Genomic DNA, 15,676 nt, shown 5'->3' with positions numbered 1-15,676 from the left:
TAAAGAAACTAGAAAAATTTCCGCGGAAATAAGTAGATGCTGGCTTCCCCAAAATTATCAGAATGATACACTGCACTCATGAGCAAATTGTTCATTGAGCTTATTCAATTGAGCTTAGATATCATAATCATAAACACACACATTCTTTAAACGTGTTAGTTGTGTGTGACTCAAAATAAGTCATAAAGCATTGTGGCAAAATGTCAACTTGGATAAGTATGCTTCTTCCACTCACATTTTTAACCTTTGAATTTTCTTGTTGTTAATCTTATAATAGACTAAAGACTAAAAGTATTGTTTTAGTTAAAATGATATGGATAATATCAGTACCTGAGTAGTACCCACACCCACTGAATACATATTGTTACCAAGTAATTGGAAAACTTTTACTTTTACTTGAGTCATATTTTTGTAAAGTAACAGTATTCTTATTTGAGTAAACTTTTTGGCTGTAGTGTACTACCCTGTACAATATGATAACTCTACATTACCTCAAATCTTCACCTCAGTCTTAGTCTTCACATGTGGACAATCTGTTAAGTGGCTATACCTATTCATTATTATGAACACATTTGTCCTGTTTTCTTTCCATCGTTAAAATTTTAAATACTGATGTAGTTAAGTTGATGCAAACATGACTTTATTTCGGTCCAAACTCGCCTTTCTGAAAGAACAATGACATCTTTCCATCGTTCTATAAGCGGGACAAATTGTCCGAAGGTGTGGCTCTGGATCCTGGTGTGCAGCTGTTCAGTGTGTTTACCTGCAACAGGTGATCCACCAGTGAGGTCATTGTTAATTCTCTGTTCAAACATTATGCCGAGAGAGATAACCATCTCATCTGGAGATTTTTTTTTTATTCCTTTAGAAGGTTCCACAAACTTTCTATCAATCTGCTTCTGATCAGTTTGCCATGGCTCTTTGGGCAGCAAGGCTACATGATAATAAGAATTAATTGAATGGTATTTCTAGTTTTATTTTGGTAATTTTTACATTCTCTGTTTTCGTTTCTCCCTTAGCTACTATCCCATCTGTCATTACATCTATGTACATGAGTACATCTATACAACACTTTGAATGCCAGGTTCCTGTAGCAAATAAAATAAGACCCAGATACAGGAGCTCCCCTAACCTGTTTCCCTGGTTTGCTCGTGTGAAACGTTCTGCCTAAATCAGTTTATGATAAATATGATTAAACCAGATTCACTATGGAACGCCAAAGTTCACTTGAATTAGTTTTACAAACGTTTTAAATGTAAATGACCTGTGTGCACACTCAAAACAAGAATACATAAATGCTTAATGCTAAAGATCATTATCAAGTATTCAACTCTAAAAAGGTTGTGTGTAATGTGCTCCTGTATATCAGGCGTTTTTGACAAAAAAAGAAGAAAAGGTAAAGCTCGAGAAAAAAAATCTTGAAGCAACGGCCTGTAAGATCATATTGTGTTTGTTGTGATGTAGCCATCCATCCATCATCTACCGCATATCTGGGGTCGGGTCGCGGGGGCAGTAGCTTTAGCAGAGAAGCCCAGACTTCCCTCTCCCCAGCCACTTCTACCAGATCCTCCAATGGGATCTCAAGGTGTTCCCAGGCCAGCCGAGAGACATAGTCTCTCCAGCGTGTCCTGGGTCGTCCCCGGGGTTTCCCGCCGGTGGGACATGCCCGGAACGCCTCTCAAGGGAGATCGACCGGTAAATCGAGAGCTTTGCCTTTCGGCTCAGTTCCTTCTTTATCGCAACGGACCGATACAGAGTCCGCATCACTACAGACGCTGCACCGATCCGCCTGTCGATATCCCGCTCCAACCTACCCTCACTCGTGAACAATACCCCAAGATACTTGAACTCCTCCACTTGGGGCAGGATTTCATCCCTGATCCATGGTCTCGGATTTGGAGGTGCTGATTTGCATCCCAACCGCTTCACACTTGGTTGCGAACCGCTCCAGCGAGAGTTGGAGATAACAGCTTGAAGAAGCCAACAGCACCACATCATCTGCAAAAAGGAGAGATGCAATGTTGAGGCCACCAAACTGGACCCCCTCAACGCCTCGGCTGCGCCTAGAAATTCTGTCCATAAAAGTTATGAACAGAATCGGTGACAAAGGGCAACCTTGGCGGAGTCCAACCCTCACTGGAAACAAATTTGACTTACTGCGGCAATGCGGACCAAACTCTGACATCGGTCGTACAGGGACCAAACAGCCCGTATCAGGGGGCTCGGTACCCCGTACTCCCGAAGCACCCCCCACAGGACTCCCTGAGGAACACGGTCAAACGCCTTCTCCAAGTCCACAAAGCACATGTAGACTGGTTGGGCAAACTCCCATGCACCCTCACGGATCCTGCCAAGGGTATAGAGCTGGTCCACTCTTCCACGGCCGGGACAAAAAACACACTGCTCCTCCTGAATCCAAGATTCGACTTCCCGACGGACCTTCCTCTCCAACACCCCTGAATAGACCTTAACAAGGAGGCTGAGGAGTGTGATCCCTCTATAGTTGGAACACACCCTCTGGTCCCCCTTCTTAAAAAGGGGGTCCACCACCCCGGTCTGCCAATCCAGAGGCACTGTCCCCGATGTCCAGCGATGTTGTAGAAGCGTGTCAACCACAACAGCCCCACAACATCCAGAGCCTTTAGGAACTCCGGGCGGATCTCATCCACCCCCGGGGCCTTGCCACCGAGGAGCTTTCCAACCACCTCAGTGACTTCAGCCCCAGAGATAGGGAAGCCCACCTCGCAGCCCCCAAACCCTGCTTCCTGAAAGGAAGACGTGTCGGTGGAATTTAGGAGGAGGTCTTCGAAGTATTCTCCCCACCGATTCACAATGTACCGAGTCGAGGTCAGCAGCATTCTATCTCCACTATACACAGTGTTAATGGCGCATTGCTTTCCTCTCCTGAGACGTCGGATGGTGGACCAGAATTTCTTCGAAGCCGTCCGGAAGTGGTTTTCCATGGCCTCACCAAACCTCTCCCATGTCCAAGTTTTTGCCTCAGCGACCGCCGAAGCTGCATTCCGCTTGGACAGCCGGTACCTGTCAGCTGCCTCCGGAGTCCCACAGGCCAAAAAGGCCCAATAGGACGTCTTCTTCAGCTTGACGGCATCCCTTACCGCTGGTGTCCACCAGCGGGTTCTAGGATTGCCGCCACGACAGGCACCAACCACTTTATGGCCACAGCTCCGATCAGCCGCCTCAATAATGAAGGCGCGAAACATGGTACACTCTGACTTAATGCCCCCCCCCCCCCCTCTCTCGAAACAAGGGAGAAGTTCTGCCGGAGGTGGGTGTTGATACTTTTTCTGACAGGGGATTCTGCCAGACGTTCCGAGCAGACCCTCACAATACGTTTGGGTCTGCCAGGTCGAACCAGCATTTTACCCCGCCATCGGAGCCAACACACCACCAGGTGGTGATCAGTTGACAGCTCCGCCCCTCTCTTCACCCAGTGTCCAACACATGCGGCCGCAAATCCGGTTTCCAAATTATACGGTCTGCATCATCTGAACAAGTGCAGCGAAACGGGCCTTGTCCTGCGTGGTAGTCTACACGACTACAAAGTCGATCATCGAACTGCGGCCTAGGGTGTCCTGGTGCCAAGTGCACATATGGACACCCTTGTGTTTGAACATGGTGTTCTTTATGGATAGTCCGTGTTGAGCACAGAAGTCCAATAACAAAACACCACTTGGGTTATAATCGGGGGGGCCCTTCCTCCCAATCACGCCCCACCCGGTCTCACCGTCATTGCTCACGTGAGCGTTAAAGTCCCCCAGCAGAACGAATGAGTCCCCAGAGGGAGTGCTCTCCAGTACACCAGAAGGGGTGGGTACTGTGAGCTGCTGTTCGGTGCATAAGCACAAACATCAGTCAGGACCCGTCCCCCCACCCGAAGGCGGATGGAGGCTACCCTCTAGTTCACCGGGGTAAACCCCAACGTACAGGTGCCTAGCCGGTGGGCAATAAGTATGCCCACACCTGCTCTGCGCCTCTCACCGTGGGCAACTCCAGAGTGGAAGAGAGTCCAGCCCCTCTCGAGAGGATTGGTACCAAAACCCAAGCTATGTGTGGAGGCGAGTCCGACGATATCTAGTCGGAACTTCTTGGCCTCACGCACCAGTTTGGGCTCCTTCCATGCCAGAGAGGTGACATTCCATGTCCCCAGAGCTAGCTTCAGTAGCCGGGGGTCGGACTGACACCCAGCTCACTGCGCACCCGACCCCTTTGGCCCCTCCCACAGGTGGTGAACCCATGGGATGTTGTGATGTGTATTTATATATTTATTCATATTTAAGTAGCCTAGTGTTACAGGCCAAGCCTGGCCCCTTAAAGAGTAGTATGGACTCTATACACAAATAGCCATGATGTATTTCCGGGAAAATCTCATAAGGCACCGCCTTTTTCGATAATGCCATTGCTGTTTGTTTTCCTTCAGAGAACCTCGACTAGTTGTCAGGGTTTTGGAGTGTTTTTTCGTCTTTTTTTTTTATTAGTGTGGTTGCGTGCATTTGTCAAGGCATCGAAGAAGAGGAGAGTGCGCCAAGTGATCACTGCTGTGTTCCGACATAGACAGGTTATAATTCTGCCTTGATTTTTTTCTCTTATGCTGACCACCGGAGACAGTTTGTTGTAACTTGTTAACATTCGCAGGGATAACTGTAGTTGTCGTTTGTTAACAACAGAGCTGTATTTTGAAGCTTAAACTTTAATGTGTTGTTATGCTGTTTTCAAAATTAACTAATGTTTCTGCCTTCCTGGCGTTTTGACTTTTCATGTGCCTGTGTGTATATTATTCATATGCTGCCATGTATTAAAAAACATGACAATACTTATATGAATCATTCTTGCACCGCTGACAACGCTGTTGGATTTCCAAAGCAACCACTTTTCAGCAAGGCATTAAGAGAAATGTCACCATGAGCTGACATTATTTATTTTTTAAACAGTAGAGGCATTACATCTGCTTCAAAATATTGACGAGGCAGAGAACCAGTCGACGAAGAGGAGAAGACTTGGACGAAGAGGAGACTACAGACCAGAGAGTTGTTGTTGGTTGGTTGATTTTTTTTAACATATTAGCACATTATAAAATATAAGTTGAAGTTAAAATAAAAATTTGAAGAAAGAAAATAATTAATCAAAGTAATAATTTACATGATCAAAAGGAGTAGGAAGCACAATAACTTATATATACAGTGGTACCTCGGAGTTTGAACATAATTCGTTCCTGCGAAGTGTTCAAAGTCCGAATTGTTCAACCTCCGAAACATTTTTTGCCATAGGAAATAATGTAAATGCAATTAATCCGTTTCCCAGCTCCAAAAACAGAAAATTCCTATTTTAATTTCTATTTATGTTTTTTACATTTATACCATGTACAGTATTTAAACAATAAAAAATACCTCACCTTTTTTGTTGTGGTGTGATGGCATCAGTGGATGATAAATGCTATGTTAATGCTAGCTTTAGTTCAGTGCTGAGTTTGTGTATTTTACATTGGGGTTGTTGAACAGCTAAGGGGAGTCCTCATGCCAGTATTTACAGAAGTAGTCACGGTAGTTACAACTGCGCGATAATCTCCTTCCTAATTCCACTGTTTTTCATAGCACTGTATGTTTTTCTTTGCTGCCACTGGCACTGTTGTCTTTTTTTGGGCCCATGGCGAAGAAAATTGTCGTGGAAAAATCAAAATGCACTCGCGAGTATGGAGCACCTCCGGGAGTATTCATGATCTGACTGGAAATTAGCAGTGCATCGTCTCAACTACCGCAACTGAGCATTCGACATTGCTCGGCTTCACTCGGCTACCCGTTTTCAAGGTATGTTCGGCTTAGCTTGCTTTCCTTGGGTGTTCAATCTCCGAAAATGAGTTCAAACTCCCGAGGCATTTTTTACTCTAATTGTACGAGTTCCGAGACGTTCAAACTCCGAGATTCCACTGTATTCTTATCCAATAATGTATCATTAAAATAAAAAATTAAAATACAAAAGGAAAATGAACAAGTTATGAACAGTTAGCTGGCAGGTTCCATCTGAAACATCCAACACCTTTACCTTTAATTATTTGAGGACGTCAAAGAATTAAAGGTAAGCCTGGAATTCGTCAGTCAGCAGGTAAGTGTCCTTCAACGGGAAAATGCCGAGCTACACTCTTCACTCGCGGCTGTTTCAGCCGAGCTGGAAACTATGAAAAAGGAGAATAAAACGCTAAAAGAAACAGTTTTAGATGTCCAATCCCGTAGTATGCGGGAGAATTTAATATTCTCAGGTATATCCGAGAATACCTCTGATAACCCAGAGGTTGAGATAAAAAAAATTATGACGACGTCATTAAAAATTCCTCAGGAGACGGTAAATAACATCTCTTTTGACCGGGTACATCGGCTTGGAGCCCGTAGGGGCAACAAACCCCGTCCTATTATTGCCAAGTTTGAGCATTTTAAACAGAAATTATTTGTAAAAAGTAAAGGACGGGAGCTTAAAGGGACCTCATTTGGAATGAATGATCAATTCCCGAGAGAGATCAATGAGGGGCGAAAGGTACTGTTTCCTATAATGAAACAAAATAGGCAGGAGGGTAAACGCACTACGATAGCCGTTGATAAGTTATATATCGATGGCCAACTATTCCGGAACCCCAATTCCAACTAAACTCAGTTTGATTACTAGGTGTATACATATACTGTATATGTGGTTATAAAACCAATAATATGAATACTTATTATGTTTAGGCTATATTATAAATATAATATTAATACACAACTATATCTAAAGTATATTTAAATAAAAAAATCTCGCTTGGGTTACTGGTGTATTGTTATGTTTAATCCCCTGTTAATTTCCTTCACTTTCACCTCCCTACTCGTTTTTATTTACTTACACGTTACACGTTACCTTACACGTTACCTTACACATTACCTTACACGTTACCTTATACGTTACCTCATATTTTACACAAACTATATAAATCACCTAACCACTTTGATTCTATCCTATAACATGCCAGTGGTGGCAAATGGCCTATACAGATATATACATAGGACTTTGTTTATATTATTTGTATGCATAAATTAGTTCTGGTTTCCTGGAATGTTTGTGGCGCTCGCTCACAGGCAAAAAGAATAAAAACTTTAGACCATCTCTTAAAATTAAAAGCAGATATTTGCCTCCTACAAGAAACCCACCTACAAAAATCTGAAGAAAAATTACTTATTGATACAAATTTTAGCCAAGCGTACTCTGCCCCTTATAACAGTAGACAAAGGGGAGTCTGTATACTCATACATAAGAATTTACTCTTTACTCTAAATAATACAATAACAGACCCAGAGGGCCGATACATTATTATTCAGGTGACTATATTTAATAAAATATATACATTCGGTAATTTATATGCCCCTAATAATGATGATCCGGCCTTTTTCCATGAATTTTTCTCTAAGCTGTTTGAATTAGCAGCGAACTCTACTATTATTATTGGAGGAGACTTTAACACAACCTTAAATGCATTAATAGATCGTTCTAATAAAACAACATGTATAAGGCGATCACAATCTACAAAAGTAATAGGGGAATATATGGATGACTTTGGCCTCGTCGACAGCTGGAGACTTAAAAACCCAAATAAGAAGGAATTTACCTTATTTTCCGCTGTGCACCGGTCCTTTTCAAGAATTGATTTTTTTCTTACAAATAATTCTATTGCTGATAAAACCGTTACAAAAATACATCCTATTATTATTAGCGACCATGCACCAGTCTCCCTTTCCCTACAAGTTGATTATACATTTAAACCACCACCTACATGGCGTTTTAACATCTCACTACTAAACGACGCAGAATTTGACAAAATTATAAGAAAAGAATGGGCAGACTTTTTGGAAATAAATGACTCTCCAGACCTATCTCCAGCTCTTCTCTGGGAAGCTGGGAAAGCAGTAATTAGAGGTAAAATTATATCATATTCATCTTATAAAAAGAAACAGGATCAAAAATTAGAAAAAGACTTGGAAGATAAAATTAAACAACTGACAGATGAGTACGCAATAAACCCAAATAACCAAATATGGACTGACTTACAAAATACAAAAATACAGTTAGACGATATGTTAACTAAAAAGACAGAGTTTATAATACAACAATTGAGATACAACAACTTTGAATATAATAACAAATCAGGTAAATTTCTTGCAAACCAACTTCAACGTAATCGGGAAAAATCGCTTATAACGGCTATTAAAGGGACAACTGGTGAATGTACACAATCACCAGAAGAAATTAATCAAATTTTTTATAATTATTATCACAACCTATACTCAGAAACTAATAAACCTAACCCAGAGCATATTGAGGCATTCCTCAGTAGCTTAAATATACCTCAGGTAACTACTGAATATAAAGATATGTTAGATGCACCACTTACTATAAACGAGTTGTACAGTGCTCTAGATAGTATGCCAAATGGCAAAGCACCCGGCCCGGATGGTTATCCGGCTATATTTTTAAAGCACTTCTGGTCAATGCTTGCTCCACTATTCTTAAGAGTAGTAACATAAATTAAAACTAATGGTCACATACGCCCACACATGAATACAGCAGCAATTAAACTTTTATTAAAGCCAGAAAAAGACCCCACCCTTCCATCAAGTTACCGTCCGATTTCACTAATTAACACTGATATTAAAATTATCACTAAGGCTTTTACATCTAGATTAGAAACAGTAATCCCGACAATCATTCATAGCGACCAAACAGGCTTTATTAAAGAGCGTCACTCTAATAATAATAATATTAGAAGGCTCTTTAACCTTATTAGTATGTCACAGCGGCATGATAAAAAGGCAGTTATTATATCATTGGATGCAGAAAAAGCTTTTAATAAAGTTAACTGGTCCTTCCTCTTTGCTGTTTTAAATAAATTTGGCTTTGGGAAGTCATTTATTCACTGGGTGTCAGTATTATATGATTCTCTACTACTACTACTACTACTGTTACTACTAATGGGATTATATCTAAGAGTTTTACTCTACAGAGAGGCACAAGACAGGGATGCCCACTGTCGCCTTTATTATTTGCAATATTTATTGAACCACTTGCATTAGCCATACGCCAGGAAAGAATGATTCAAGGAATTCACTCTGGGGTAACAGAACATAAAATTAATCTATATGCCGATGATATTTTACTTTATTTAGAAAAGCCTGCTATTTCGTTAGGGGAAGTATTTAACTTAATAACTAAATTCTCACAGTTATCAGACTATTCTATTAACTGGACAAAATCAACACTTCTACCTATTACAGAAAATTCATGGAACCCTGCAAGCCACAGGACCCATACTACTCATTTCCTATAGGTAATTTAAAATACTTAGGCATAAAAATCTCACCTAAATTAACTGATTTAGTTAATTTAAATTTCACTCCACTTCTGGATAGCATTTATAGTGACTTGGAGCGCTGGAATAATCTTCCTATTTCTCTAATAGGACGAATAGCCACTATTAAAATGAAAGTTTTACCCAAAATAAACTATTTTTTCTCAATGATTCCATTTAAACCTACGGCTAACTGGTTCCAGTTGTTGGACTCAGCCGTTACAAAATTTTACTGGAAAAAAAAAGAAGCAAAGATTAGTCTATCTACTCTTCAGAAAAATAAATCCAAAGGAGGTCTAGAGGCACCAAATTTTATGCACTATTATATAGCCAACCAGCTACAATATATTATTTTATGGGCACAACCCAATAGAGATACTAACTGTTGGCTGGAACTAGAACAGAAGGATTGTAATAACCTCAGACTCCTAGATTTACTCTTTATTACAACATCGATTAAGCGACATAACTGCTTTAAAAATCCAATGATTTCCGCCACCCTGACTGCCTGGTGGAAGGCACTAGAAATGACAAAAGCCCAAGTGGAGCCCTGCGGGCTTTCTCCCCTATGGCATAACCCCGACTTTCAAATTAACAACCAATCGTTTTATTTGAATGTGTGGGAGCAGAAAGGAATTACACATCTCCACCATCTCTTCTCAGATAATATGTTTATATCATATACATCCTTGCTCCAAAAATACAAAATAAAAAACGGAAACTTTTTACATTATTTGCAAGTTAAAAGTATGATAAAGAAACAAATTCCAACACTCCAGGGTACGCTCCAACCGCCTGTTTTAGCTAAAGATATTACCAAGCTTTCTCCGACAACAACAAAAAAACTCTCAAAAATATATAAGTTACTTTCATATACTGATAAAACGTCTTTACCCATCTCGAAATGGGAAACAGACTTGTCTATAGCTCCGGAATCTGACTTTTGGATTCAAGTTTGTGAAAACGTTTTTAAAATGACAAAACACACAAATTTACAACTTATCCAATATAAAATTATTCACAGAACATACATTACTCAATATATGATGAAGAAAATGGGACTCTCAGACTCCGACATTTGTCTCCAGTGTTTACAAAACACTACAGACACTTATTTTCATGCTTTATGGTTATGTACTCCGGTTATGTGTTTCTGGACTAAAGTCTTAGAAAAACTTTCCGCTGTCTTGGACTGTAGGAACTTGTGTTTGCTAGGTGACTTAACAACAACTGACTTACCACATAAACAATTTCAATCTATACTTGTAGCCCTTACTATCGCAAAAAAAACAATTCTTGTTAACTGGAAAAATAAACAAACTTTGAATATCGACCAATGGTCTAACCTCCTCATAAATCATATTTAATGGGAAAAATATCTGCCTCAAATAAAAACCAAATGTCAAAATTTAAAGAAACATGGTCTACGTATATAGAATTTTTTAACCTAAACTTGGATCTTAATTCTGCCTGTTAGCGAGAGCCACAGCAGCGTTATAACTTGCATTGATGTTTCTGTATTTGGCAATTTGTAACTAATGGTTGTGTTTCTATAGTCAGGAACCCGGCTGCTGCCAGCGGGATCGAGCGGATTCGCCTCCGATGGGCACCAGGGGTTGATATTCGGATTCACGGCATGCCAGTGGGTTAATTCTGTGGGTGCTGTCCCCCCTGGCTGGGCGTGGGCGGGTCTGCCCCTCTGTTGGCTGCTGGGTGGCGGCTGCGTCTTGGCCGTTCCCTGGGTCTCTTGGGGGGTGCTGCGTTGCGGGGCTTTCCCTGGTGTCGGGGGCGGCGCCGTTCCGCGGTTCGGGGCCTGTGGGCCGCCAGGGTGCCCGGTGGTTCCCTCTCCCCTCCCCCTTCCTCCCCCTTGCTGCCTCTCCCTCCTCGCCTCTCCCCGCCCGTCCTCCGCCTCCCTGTCCCTTCTCCCTCGTCACCCTTCCTCCTCCTCTCCCCCTCTCTCTGCGGCCCTGCCGCTGCCCCCTGCCCTTCTTAACGTCTCCTTCCCCCCTCCCTTCCCCCTCCCCGGTACGCCTTCCTTCCCCTCCCCTGGGACGGGGGCTCCATCCATGGCCCGGGTCTCGGTGCTACGGGGGCCGGCGGGGGTGGCTGGGGTTTGATGTCGTGCCCGCCCCGCTCCGATGGGCGTCCTGGCACCTCGGGCGGGACCCAGTATCCGGGGGGCGAGCCCTATCGCCCCGCCGGACGGGTCCCATATGCCCGCCGGGGTCCCGGTGGGGTGGGTGGGGGCTTGGTGGGCCAGTGCGCCTCCTGCCCCCGCCCGGTTGGGGAGGGCCCCGCTGGTCGCTCCTCTTAACTCACTACACTAGGTTTGCACAATACACTTTTATAGACATATAGGGCACATAACACACTTTGGGGGGGTGGGGTAGGGTGGAAACACCGTCTTCACCCTACAACTCCCCTCCAATTTTAATACACCACACAACTTGGGGGGGGGCTTGTGGGGGTGCCATCGGTTGGGGGCCACAGTATAGAGCAGTGCTGCGGTCCCCTGTCCCCCCCCCCCCCCCCGCCCTATCTATTTTTTTTTTATGCACCACATACACTCAGTAACATGCTTGGGAGGCGGGTGGATCGGTGCGTGGGAATATCATTTCCCTCGGCTCCGGTTCACCTGCTCCTAATTTTAATGCACCACACACACACACACTTATATATACACTGGGTGAGGTCACATTCACGGTTTAGGGGTAGAGTTCGCCAGTCGGCGAGCTGGCGGACTCAGTAACAGGGGTTAACTTTCACAAAGAACGCTGGGGTGACGACCGGGGCCTTCTCCCGCTGGGCCTGGGGTTCGGGGGTGTCGGCCGCCCTCCGGTGCCCCCATCTCCCCCTTCTGCCCCCGGTGTTCCGTCCCTCCACACGGCGGGGGGTGGGGTGGGCGCGCCTGCCCTCTCCGCTCCGCTGTCCGGCCCCTCTTCGGCGCCGGTGCCTGGGTGCGGGTGGTCCCCGGGGGCTGGGGTTCGGGGGTTGGGGGGCTGCCGGTTGGTCGGGGGGGGCGGCTTTGTTGGGGGGGGGTGGTGGGGGTTGCGGGTGGGGGGGTGTCTGGGGGATTGGGGACCTGGGGGCGGCTGGGTTGGGGTGGGTGGCGGGGGTGGATGGAGGGCGGGGGGTGCGGGGGTTGGGGGCCGGTGGGGTGCCTGGCGGGCCTGCAGTGCCCCGTCCTGCTGCGTTGGGTCGGGGGCGCGGGCCGTGTTGGGGCGGGGGGCGCTCCTGCTCCTGGGTTTGCTCTCCGGCCGGTGGCACTGGCGGGGCCCGGGGGTCGTCCTTTGGCGCTGCCGCGGCCTGGGGGGCCCTGAGGTGTTGCGCTTGCTCTGTTCCGGCGTGGGTCGACGGCTCCCCTCTTTGGTGGAGATTTTCATGCATGCCAGATCCACCACACCAGCATCTACCGAAACTCAGACACAATCTGTTTCCTCCTCAGGTCATTGAATCGGTGGAGGCTGGTGTCTGTGGATCTCACTCGGCTTCGTCTGTCCTTCCTTCCTTTTCTCGGTCTCTCCTTCGGTCTCTTGAGGCCTCCCTGATTTTATGTTTTTTGGATTTGTCGGGGTCTGGATGTTTCTTGGGTTGGGGAGGAGTTCTGGTGGGTGGTGTCTGGTCGGTGCTGGATTTCACCTTCCTTGGTTTTCTTTGGTCCCCTCGGGTCTCCTGACGGCGGTGTTCGGTTTAGGTGAACGGTATGAGATTTTTTCTAATAGGTTTTTTGGTGAGCTAACAAATACACGCACGCACGCACACACGCACGCACGCACATACACATACTCACCCACGTACACGCAAAAATTTTTTTTTTATATATATATAAAAAAAATAATAATAAAAAAATAAATAAATAAAGAGCAATGATGATGACATTTCCGAATGAACAATACTGAGCTCTTAAACAGAAAAAAAGAAAAGAAAAAAAGAAAAGAAAAAATGAAACATCCAACACCTCACCCTTACCGTCTGACTGGTAGGGGGGATAGGGGTACTGTGTAGACTCCAGTAGTCCCGGGAGAGGAGCTACAATACATAATTTACATTTACATAAAAAATGTAATAAACAAAATAGCTTTAGTAGCTACTAAAACGGCTATATTTACGTGTAATAATAATTTTAAGCAATGACATCATTACCAGAGCTCAAGCCATTAAAATTACGGCTCTGGGTAATCTAATTAGTCGTTTTAAAATTCTGATAGACATAGTGTTAAAGCAAGGAGCGACTCCTGTTCTTTTTCAGTGGGTTAAAGATTTAGGCATAGAGTTTTACATCACATCAACAGCGCGCTCCGCTGAAGTCTCCCCGCACCGGAAGGTTGGGTGCACTCATACGTGGAATGCAGAAGTGTTTTGTGCATATAGTCCATTATGGGGAATAGAGTTTTGCAGTGCCGCACTTTGGCACAGTGGGGCAATGTTGGTTCAGAGAGTGGATGGGAGCTGTGGAGCCTGCTCGCAGCGCACTGTACGTTGGTGGAAAAAGCTAAAATAAAGTTAAAGAAAAGAAAAGAGAACATGCCTGTTCAGTCTCTGTAACACGGTTAAGAGGTCACTGGACAGGGGAAGAGGATTTAACACTAGTCTTTGTATCTACATGTGCTTTGCTTGTAATTAATACGTCAGTCAAATAGAATTCATTCAATGCAATAAAAAAAAAAGCACTTGTATACCTACAACCTAAGAAATAAAAAAGTGGATTTTACATGATATATGGGCCACCGGATGAGGCTACCCACTGAGCCATGGACGTCTATTAGACGTCTCGTCTAAGTTTGGACCGTCTATAATTGGTCTATATTTTAGCCCGAATCTAGACGATACAATTCATCAAGTAAATATTAACTATTAAATATAAAAAGTAACTGTAGGTTGTATAAATGATGGCAACATTCATTCGCATTCTTACGTTTTAAACAGTTATTGATCAATGTACAAGGTAGTTCATATTTAGACTTTATTTAGATGTCTAAATCAAGTCTCTTTAGACCAAATTCGGACGATTTAATTAAATACACTGAAAAATGTGTATTGACACAATAAAGTAAATAAATAACTGACCAAATGGATTATCAGTATGAAAGAAAATGCCAGATCGCACGATTCATGAATAAAGCAGCCAAATACTATACGCATATGTGCGTACGAAATTGTCATGTACTGTCAGCGGGTCTTTTTAACTATATGAGACCTCCCCACCATATGAGACCTCCCCACCACTAGGAGGCAGCAACATGTTTACTGTTTAAGCATTTGCATCATCAGTGTGAAACAAAATGCCAGATCGCACGATTCACGGATAAAGCAGCCAAATACTATACGCATATGTGCGTACGAGATTGTCATGTACTGTCAGCGGGTCTTTATAACTGTATGATACCTCCCCACCACTAGGAGCCAGTGATAGAGTTGACAATATTATTATTGTACTCTTTGCGTGTTCAATTAATTGAATGGTGAGATTCTGGTGAAGAAGTCCCTTTGCAAAGGTATAATTATTCAGAAGCTTCTGATCACACAAAATGCTGACACCCAAAGCAGTGTTCAAAAAGTGTGTGTCCCTCCTCCTCTTGCACACAGATATTTATTGAAAGTCAGTGAATACAAAAAGTTCCCTCTCCCCTCCCATAAGCAAGTTCCCATGGGTACAAATCAGATTAGACTTGAACAATAGTAAATCAGCCTGTCCTTGGACTCTCTTCGACCGGACAGAGACTGGTACCAACTATACTCCCTTTAGATAATATAGAAAAGAAACCTGTTACTTTTCTCTTTCCCAGGCAAGAGAGACAGATAAGAATACAATAGACAATACTATTGTATACTAAGCTATACTGAGTTAACATAATTATACCTACATCTACACAGTTATAACTAAATTCAAAATGGTTAAAATATAAAGTAAAACAGTAAAAATGTTAACAATGTTAACATCAGCAATGTGTTTAAGCTTCCGGTAAGTCTGAAGGAAGATAAACAAGTAGTGCCAACAGTCATCCGGGGCAAACTTTTGATTTGTAGTCCTCTTGGACGACTATTGCTTCGAAAACAAAAAAAATAATTTCTCAAAGACAGAAAAGGGCTGCCTATAAGTGAATGCTCGAAGCCACGTTATTGAAATGTTTAGTCCTGCAATGTTTGTTCATTTAATTGTTCACCTGTTTGCAAGATACCCGCTAGCTTAGCTTAGGTTTCCATCAATCATGGTGTTTTCTTTATTCTTTTTTTTTAAGAAGAATTTAAGAGAAGTGCTTCTGACACATAAACATTAAGGTTAAAGGGGGCGGG

The 15,676-nt window shown here is 43.5% G+C and overlaps 1 pseudogene; it reads left to right on the top strand.

The window, feature by feature from the left end:
• Positions 1-1,662: 1,662 nt before the first annotated feature.
• On the top strand, positions 1,663-4,455 carry LOC147158168 (uncharacterized; annotated as a pseudogene).
• Positions 4,456-15,676: the final 11,221 nt, after the last annotated feature.

The sequence above is a fragment of the Leptonotus elevatus genome, chromosome 19 (assembly GCF_054856555.1).
Source record: "Leptonotus elevatus isolate MCC_2025b chromosome 19, RoL_Lele_1.0, whole genome shotgun sequence".
Taxonomy (NCBI): domain Eukaryota; kingdom Metazoa; phylum Chordata; class Actinopteri; order Syngnathiformes; family Syngnathidae; genus Leptonotus; species Leptonotus elevatus.
Note: the sequence above shows the minus strand (reverse complement) of the source record. Positions and strands in the feature narration are given on the sequence as shown.